Source organism: Vanacampus margaritifer, chromosome 8 (assembly GCF_051991255.1).
Source record: "Vanacampus margaritifer isolate UIUO_Vmar chromosome 8, RoL_Vmar_1.0, whole genome shotgun sequence".
Taxonomy (NCBI): Eukaryota; Metazoa; Chordata; class Actinopteri; order Syngnathiformes; family Syngnathidae; genus Vanacampus; species Vanacampus margaritifer.
In genome coordinates this window covers 16,844,165-16,854,140 of record NC_135439.1, presented here as the reverse complement: position 1 = coordinate 16,854,140, position 9,976 = coordinate 16,844,165, and the positions used below count along the sequence as shown (strand labels likewise).

Below are 9,976 nucleotides of genomic sequence, written 5' to 3'. Positions count from 1 at the left end.
AGTAGCGTTAAGTAGCACAAGCCTTATCAACCCGGTGAGGCCTAGTGGTGACATCATTTAAAAAATATATAAATAATAATTTTTGTGGTATACTGACATACATACATACATACAACCTGACACACGTCGTCTGGATATTGCGGCTTCCTGCTCCATTTAACTACAAAGCACGACCTAAAGTGGATAAGCACATTTCAAAATTTTAATTAGGCATTATAAGTATAGTTTTTTTATTTATTTATTCTTATATATATATATTAATATACTATACACGTGATTAGAGAAAAAGGGTATATTTATATATACTCTATATATGGCCTTTTATCTTGGGTATTGTAGTTCTCAGTTGACATTTGCTTACTCTGTGCTGCTGATTTCTTGATATTATTGACAATTTCAGACAGATGTGTCTCCATGCAGTTGATTATTTCTCACAGTAAAACTATCCACCCTTTTTGGAGTCCTTGGAGTGAGTGCTGGAGAGCGCTCCCAAGGGACAATTTTTACGTACATTTGTATTTAATTTTTTAATTATATTTTTTTATATCCGTTTTATTTTCACTTTTATTTTTTATATATTTTTATATTTTTTTATTTAGTCATTTATTTATTTAGAATTTTGGCAGTTTTGAGCCACACTGCCAGGACGAAATGTTATTCAAATGAGGGGGCGGTCCTAAGTGTGTCTTGGGTTAGAGTCTAACCGTTAGACTCAGCCATTGCCACAACTTGCGACTTGAGTTGCTCGACATCAAGTCGAGGTGACAATGGATAAGATAGTCGTCCATTGCTGGAGCTCTCCAATGCAAGCTGGCGAGACTTCCTTGTTTGCCGAGCCGCTCACTTGACCAATGAAAGGTAGTTTGCAACGGCGAAGTCTAACCCAAGGCATGCTTAGGACCGCCCCCTCATTTGAATAACATTTCGACCTGGCAGTATGGAACAAAACTGTCAAAATTCAAAATAAATAAATGACTAAATAAATAACCACAACTTGTAGTAATAATAATAATAATAATGATAATTATATATATATATATATATATATATATATATATATAATATATATATATATATATATATATATATATATAATACACACGGGCAGCACGGTGGCTGACTGGTTAGCACGTCCGCCTCCCAGTGCTGAGGACGTGAGATCGAGTCCGGGCTTCGGCCTTCCTGGGTGGAGTTTGCATGTTCTCCCCGTGCTTGCGTGGGTTTTCACCGGGTACTCCAGTTTCCTCCCACATCCCAAAGACATGCATGGCAGGTTAATTGAACACTCCAAATTGTCCATAGGTGTGATTGTGAGTATGGTTGTTTGTCTCTGTGTGCCCTGTGATTGGCTGGCAACCAGTTCAGGATGTACCCTGCCTACTGCCCGAAGCCAGCTGGGATAGGCTCCAGCACCCCCGCGACCCTTGTGAGGAAAAGCGGTCAAGAAAATGGATGGATGGATATAATACACACACACATCTAACAGTTTGGGCCATGCATGTCAATCGCTCAGTTGTCATAGCAATTCATACAAAAACCCATTAAAAAATTTGTCCTTTATTTATTTTGAATTTTGGCAGTATTTGGTCCTCCATAGTTCAATACTCATCTACAGTACAGCCCAAAGCAAATGTTTTGCAACAGGATGCATTTTACTGCCTAAGTCTACATAAGACTTTAATGCATAACAAGACAGATTAAGTCTCTTTAGATCCCTTTTTATATCCATCTTAGTTAGTGATGCTGTACTCTCGGGTAATTGAGGTATTTCCCTGGATGAATTGCATCTAGCAAAGATTTCAGATGGTACATGCTCTTTGCTAATCTGCGTAATCCAGGGAAAATCTGTAAAACTGTGTACAGCCACCTGTTTGACATTTATTTTTCTAGCTTTCCCTAAGTAGGGTCCTCATTGAGTTACCGTGAATACAGATTCTGGAAGGTTACTTGGGGGGTTTTTCTATTAATTTTGAGATGCAATGTCACTTGCAATGTGTTCCACACTGCCTTGGGAACTGCAGTAATTCTTGATATTTTCCCCCATACCACTTTAAATTAGCTCTTGTCGAATCAATACCTAAAGGTCCACCCACCAGTCGACTTGAGCAAAGGAGAGACCATGAGGGTCAGCAAATACACAGCTCTGCTCACTATCTTACAGGGCAGCTCAATCTATATGATCTCAGTTCAACCACAAAACAGCACTGGATTTGGTCGAATCCTCTTAAGTTTTAACATCACCATACACGAAGAAACCTCGTGAGCAATACACCAAACTAAACATGTTCTACAGTCAATATTTTTGCTGTGATTTCACCAAGTTATCATTGTTTATTATTTGTGGCTATTTGTTGGTCACCATGTTTGAGAATATATGCAGAATTCTACTACTTGAGTTATAGAACAACCAACAAAAACATTTAAATAGATCCCAGTTGTTTTTTTTCTATATCGCTTATTCAAAATAGGGCCACGGGTAAGGTGCGTCTTACTCCAGCTGACATGTCACCACGAGATGGTGTGATTTGTGAGACAAAAGTGGAATTCTGTACTTTCAATCTAGAACCATAAGTCATGCCCCCTGTTATGTATTTTTGAATGTGTATGGCATAGTATCACAATTTACAAAACAGGACAACCAGGCATCAAGCTTGTCCTCACAAGCCTGCAGACGTCAGAGCATTTGCAGGTCACAAATCTAAGAGCTACAGATGTAGACCTATAGTGAGTTTCCTTTTTTGTACCTACAGGCTTCTCTGGCGCCTATGTAAACCATAAAAGCTTTAAATCACCTTTCCTTTGAAGTTTAAATCAGTTCAGTGTCTTAAATAGTGCAAGCTAAGACTACAAATAATAGTCACTCACTTCATAGTTATAGAAAATGCATGAAATGATAAACCCGTGCCACCCCGGCAAAATGCATTGTGAATATCTCCAACTATCCTTGGGTCACCACACAGCCCCATTTACAGTTTGTACTAAGTACTTTATGACTTATAAGACCCGCTCTTTTATATCAACATGAGTGCCTTATGGTGCGTGAAGGACGAGCATGATGTAATAATAACAGGTGCTGTAATGTGCGATGTCAACACTAGATCAACTATATTTTCTTTCCCACACAGGTCTAAATTCAAAAGGTGAGTGTATCCAGACAGCTTCAGAATAAGATGTGGTGTTTCATACTTTGTTTCTTGTGATTTCCGCCATTAAATCGAGCATTCAGCATGCCTCATTTGAGGAATAAGCAAACAAGAGGAAGATTTTCTGTAAACAAAAGGCGGATGATGGGTTCATTCAGGCAAGCTTGCTGATGTCCACAAATCGTTCTCAACTGTTATTCACAGGCACTCAGATGCACATAACTTTGGTTAGCTCATGTTCAGGACAGTCAAATGCCTTATGGATTAGTTGTATGTTTTTGAAAAACATGCATGACCACCATGGTCATCATCTTATACTTAATTAACTTGCTTTATCTGTCAAATATGTGGATTTTGTTTCAGTGAAATACAACCCCACAAAGGCTTAATATTTGTTATGAAAACTATAATTTGGTTAGGTTTCATTTAATACTTATCAATCATACACAGACTGAAACATTTTCTGGACGATGTTCTCCTTTAGCCTGTGTGTTTATTTTTTTAATGTGTATAATTGTTTGAAATAGAGACATCATTTTTAGTTGCTTGATTTGAAGTATTATGAGGAACAAATGAACATGAGCTTTTTTTGTGTATTTGAACTACAGTATCATGGCCTAAAATATTACTAGATAATAAATTATTTGCAAGCAACGACGCTATATCACGGTATAAAATTAGATTATTTGTGCAAGCTATTTATTCAGAATTGCCTTTTCTATCATTGTCTTATCATTATCTTTCTAACATTCTATCAGTTGACGTCATCCTTGCTAGTCTTTAAATAGTGGCTTCTTACCAGAGTAGTTTCTGTTCGCTTGTGCTCATTCAGGCCTGCCCGGCTCATGCACGAGCATCATGGAGGCTGCATTAACACTTAAGTCCAGAGGTGGCTGTCGTGTGTATAAGTCAAAGTCCTTAAGGGAGATTTAAATCCTTATTTTGTTTTGTTAACAACATGTCCTAGTATCAGACTGTACTGTAGGATTTTGTCTCTTTTCAATTATGTTTAACATAGTACAGCACGTGTTTACAGATAAATGAAGTAAAAATATGTGAAAATTGACTTCTAAATGTATTGATTCAAAATTGCCACTGCCAAAAACTTTTCTAGATTATCAGTGACTGTGTTTTCCTTTCCATTTGAGTAAAGTCATAGCAACCGATACATTTTGACAACATTTCATCTCTCAATTTTGACGTTAGCACCCTTGTACCAATTGATGTCTGTTCCTACAAAACTGTGAAGATTATATGTGTTTAATAGACAAGCAGTGGAATTGAATGCATGATGATAGATCTGAAAGCTTGGGGGAACCCTGAATCAGTGTCAATACTTGGTTTTAAAAAGTTAGAAGCAGGTATGGTAGAGCTGCTTTAGAAGATGGTATTAAAAATAACAAGGTGAAATAATGCAACAGCAAGATCGATCTACGATTCATTTTAAATGTAGTTATGCCACAGAGAACACATATCCAGGGCTTTCACGTGCAAAAGGCAGAATATAAAGTTATGTGTAAGAAAATAAACTCCTCGAAATAATAAATTCCATCATGAAAACAGTCATGTAGCTCACATAGTTTGACATATGATGTGGTGGTGAAATGGCAAGCGTGTCAAGAATTTCAGAAACTTACATCACTATCCACCAAAAGCCAGTTTGACTGAAAAAAAAAAGTCTTCTTTGACTTTAAGCTGCTTGTTCTGCTAGTGCCGAATTTGGCTTTAAATATGTAAAGCGACTGGAAGAATCAGAGCTTGACTCACAGTTTGGAGCTAATCCTTTATTCATAGCAATCTCCTGAGAATGGCAGCAATGAGGGAGTTGCGACTTACCTTTGGTGGGCTGAGAGTGTTGCTTTGCTCTGCTCATCAACATGTGACACGTCATAGGGAACAATCCTTTGAAATTGCTTGCGTCAAACTTGCACGGTCATGATCTCGATCATGACACACAAACACAGCCAAATTACATTTTATTAGAAGCGAGTTTAGATTTGAGTGGTTTAACAATATTTTCTTTAATTTTATTTTATTTTTTTTTATTTTTTTTTTCACACTCACATGTAAGCACACACGGACATACACATACTTACCCACATACAAAATATAAATAAATACAAAAATAAAAAAAGAAAGCGCAATGATCATGACATGTCAAATCGGTAAAATTACCGAATGAACAATACTGAGCTCTCCAATACCAAAGGTTTGACAATATTTTCTGGTATTGTTAAGTTCAGCTGTTAGAATGATCAAAAAGTGGCAGTTTGTGAACCAGAGCTCATTCGTAAAGTTGGGATAAAATGGTATGATGGCGAGAATATTTTCTTGGAATAAAAAATACAAAAACATGAGCCAGCTCAAACCATCATGGGACAGCTGACAGACAGCCCGTAGAGTTCTGACACAAGGAAAATGCTCAGCATGAAAGAATACAATTGAAAGCTCAAATTAGAAAGTACTGTTTTGTATTTCTGTGTGATCTTTGTGCGCCATTATTTCCTAGTGCTGCTGCTGGTGATGATGACATTAAAAATAATGATCATAAATCAGAATATTCTGCAGGTGACACTTAAAAGAAGAAAGAAAGCAGATAATTACGTGGTTTAAAAAACAAACAAACAATTACTTACTTTTAAAATAAGTATAGCCACTAGTGTTTTAGTTCAGACCGCAACGGCCATTGACCAAGACAATATCGAGACTAGAGAACATTGATACAGAAACAAGATCAAGGCTTTTGGAGGTCCAGACCGAAACAAGACCGATCTTGATAAAAAAATCCCAAATCCACCATGTCCAACAGACTAAAAATGCATTTGATTCCCAGACGAGACAGAAAACCAGAACAAGCAGTGTAAAAACCAAGACCAATTTCAACAACTACAACACTAGTCGCCACTGTGGCTCGTGGTTAGCCACTCAGTATTTTCATTATCCGTGGCTGCAATTTTGTTGTTGGGTAGTAGGGATTATGCGTAACTGACTCCTGAGTTTGGTTCCAAGCCATTATGTCATCAGTCAGTAGTTATCACAGTACACAGGAAATCTGGTAACCTGTTTTCTAGTTTTTTTATGTGATGCACATAGGTTTTGCTAAAATATGATCCATTCCTACCTTTTAATCTTCACTCCAGAATAGATACATATTTTCTTTTCATATAGTATTGCCATAACATACACTTCAAAACATTGCGTTTTTAGTTTTTGAGCCCAAGTTCTGTCTGTCAGCATGAGATCAGCAGCTATTCAATGCAATGAAATTCCGAGGGCCTGTCAGAGCATTACTGTACAGCGCTGCATCTTGTCATATGTTATTTCAACTGAAATGCTTTACTCAGGGATCTTTTTATTGAAAGGTGTGTAACATTGATTAGCCCTAAAAGCAGTTCGGAAATAATTATTGAGTAATTGCTACTCTTCCACCTCAGTCCTCTTCAATTTGGTTGAGAATTGCATTCTGATTTTTGCATTTTACAAAGCTTTGTAGATCAATGATTTCAAAACTGTCCAAATGAGAAAAGCTAATGTTGACATACTGTATATGGTCTTGGTAAATCTTCATATATTATTTAAATATTCATGAATTATGCTGTGGTTGATTCAAGAAGGAAAAACACAGAATCATAGCCCTAACTAATCTTTGACTGGCAGGAGGGCCCAGTGAGTTGACTTGATTATGATAGATGAAACCTCATGGCTCGAGCATAAAGAAAGCTGACACTGAAAAATAGCCTACTTAAAAGAGTTTAAAAAATATATATATTTTACTGAATGGAACTAGATTAGTTTCGTCTCCCTCGTGAAAAGCTACCAATGCAGCTATAGTATGAGGAGAGAGCAGGAAGAACTGTGATACAATAGTTAAAACATCTATACAGGTATTTTAATTAACCCAAAAGGAAAAATCTCAAGCTAATACTGTATATAGAGGTATAGTGTAGAAAGAGTCAGTGCATTAATATTTTACAAACCACATCTCACAAGGCCATGTTGTTCATAGTTTGCTGGGATATAAACATATTCCTCTCACAGAGGTATTTGTACTACAACCACAACTGAAGCCAACTTTGTGAGTTACACTTGAAAGCTGCTCAGATTTGACTACGTACCTTCAGGCTGTGGGAGGGCAGCCATCTGTGTGAGTACTGAACACTACTGTGGCATCAGTGAGCAATTACTGTACGCAACAAACATTTTTCGGTCTTAAAGACGTCTAATAGACGAAAATGCTTGGTGGGCTAGTATTTAACACAAGAATCTTATAAATTTTTTTATTACACCGTCAATCACAGACCTCCACATAATCATGAAATAAGAACCCTGTGGGGCCCGACAGTAGTATGGATGAGACTGCGTCTATCGCATCCTGTGTCTAGAGGGGAGAGAAATACATTGCATAAATTACATATCTACTATCTAACTTACAACCCATACCATACCAGACCAACACTATGCTGAATTACTGTGTGCTTTCAGTATTCTGGTTGCGTTGCGGACACGAGGTGTGTCTTGCCGCCAATATTCACTGTCGAGGATATTGAAATTCATATTTTTACTCATAGCGTTACCATTGTGAACATTGTGATACTTAACAAATACAGTACCTTGTGTCCTGCCTGTCATGTTGACAGGTGCTGATGTGTGCGCGCCATTGATTACCTGCTGGGAGACAAAATCAAAATCATACTTGCAACATTAGTCACGTTTGATAGACAGTATGCTGTATAGGTGGTTTAGCTAATAACGTGTACTTTGTCCTCCTGCTGCACATGAGTGTTTTGTGGTGACCTAAGGTAGAATTTATCAATAATAACTTTGTATATGTACATATTATATGTAATATTTAGAAAGGCTGGGATTTACATGTGCATTAATGTATCACCAATTTGGCTAAAGGTTTGAAATCAGAGAATATATGAATTCATTATGTACAATATTTCTAAAAAAAAAGTAGCATCTTAAACAGCTGATGTCGAGCCATAATCATTACATACATTTAAAAAAAATTGTAGCAAGCATAAAATAAATAAAAAGCTAACTAACTCCCTAACCGCCTCCCTCTTTAACCTTAACGTCTGTGTCAGAAGGACTTCTCTCAAATTATTTAAAAAAGAAAATAACACCACCATGATTGATGGAAACTTAACAGCAAGCTAAGCTAGCAGATAAGGTATCTATGCAAACGGTCACGGATGAAAACAATTAGATGAAAAAACATTGCAGGACTAAACATTTCGATAACGTGGCCTCGAGCACTCACCTTCTCTGTTTCTTTGAAAAAGTGTTTTTTCGAAGCTATAGACGTCGACTGACAAGAAAGTTTACCCGTCCCCCAATAACTCTTGTTTGCATAGTTGCACTTCTTTTCTTCCAAGTTCCTTCATGCCGACCGGAAGCTTAAGCGCGTTGCTGCCTCCTAGTGGTGGGTAGGTGTAATAGACCTGCTGAAAGTACAGCACGCTCATCATATGGCTGCTTTTATTCATGAATCGTGCAGTCTGGCATTTTGTTTCAAACTGATGATCCTGTTGTGCAGTCATTTATTTACTTATTTTGTCAATACACATTATTCAATATATTCAATTCAATTGTCCGGATTTGGTCTACAGAGAGTTGAATGAAAACTTGATTTAGAAGTCCAAAACAAGTCTAAATATAAACTACACTGTACATTGATCAATGACTGTTTAAAATGTAGTAATCCAACATTTTGCCATAATTTATACAACCTACAGTTAATATTTTAATTTAATATTTACTTGATTAATTGTATCGTCTAATTTCGGTCTAAACTTAGTCGAGACATCTAATGGACGTCTATGGCTCAGTGGGAACGTTTTTGTTTTTTTAAATGAATAAGAATAAATCTGAGTTTCTCTGACAAACCAGCCACACAAACCTACAAAGTAGATGTAGATTTGTTCGCAAAACACATTAACACTTTGCATAGAAACATCTGTTTTACTCAGGAAGACATCAAAGAGACAACATTGCCATTTTGGACTGCAAAGTATGTGCAGGGAAAGATGGACGCCTCAATATTGAGGTTGAAAATTTCTTTGGGTTGTGAGTCAGCCGTTCATTTGCATCTCATAATGAAGGTGAATTCCTCCAAGGATACCAGTGTCCGAATTCTGGTTAGCAAGGACCTCTGGCTTGAAAGAGGCGTGAAAAAAGCATCTATGTCAAACTAGAAAGGTCCTCTCTCGACAGAGGGGGAGGTTTGCACAATCACTTATCATCTGCTGACAACAATGTTATGAACTCTGTCCCTCAAGATGATCTCATTCCTATAAGGAAGAGTGGCCACCCAGAAGCTAATTTGGTTAAAACTATTCATATTGTCTTCTAATTTAAATAAAGTCATTTGATTTTTCTTGTTTTAAGAAAACAAGGATTGCATTTACCTTTTTACAATCAATCGATTGATCATTCAATCAATCAATCAATCAATCAATCAGTTTATTTACAATGCAAAATCACCATGGAACATGATTCCAATACACTTTACAAAGACAATCACACACAATCAAACACTTCATAATAAAATCAGGTTTGAAAAAAATAGCCACAGACTTAACTGTGTACTGTGTAGTGTTGTGTTAACAAAGTAATTATTAAAAAAGGTATGTTATAGGACGGGATTTAAAAATCAAGGTAGCTTCTTTGACACCTAGTAGGAGACTATGGGCATGGTAGGAGAAGGCCCTACAACCAAGGGACTTCTTATTAGCTGAAGGTATGACAAGAATGTGTGAATTTGAAGAGCAAAGGGGGCATGGTGGAATGTATGTGAGTAATTCTGACAGATATGATGGAGCCAGACT

At 36.9% G+C, this 9,976-nt stretch overlaps 1 long non-coding RNA gene across 1 annotated transcript; it reads right to left on the bottom strand.

The window, feature by feature from the left end:
- Positions 1–7,540: 7,540 nt before the first annotated feature.
- On the bottom strand, positions 7,541–8,508 carry LOC144056218 (uncharacterized). The gene is made up of 3 exons (XR_013295018.1): positions 8,410–8,508; positions 7,754–7,811; positions 7,541–7,674 (listed from the first exon to the last, which is right to left on the bottom strand). It is a non-coding gene; the product is annotated as an uncharacterized LOC144056218 (long non-coding RNA).
- Between the last annotated feature and the right edge of the window lie 1,468 nt (positions 8,509–9,976).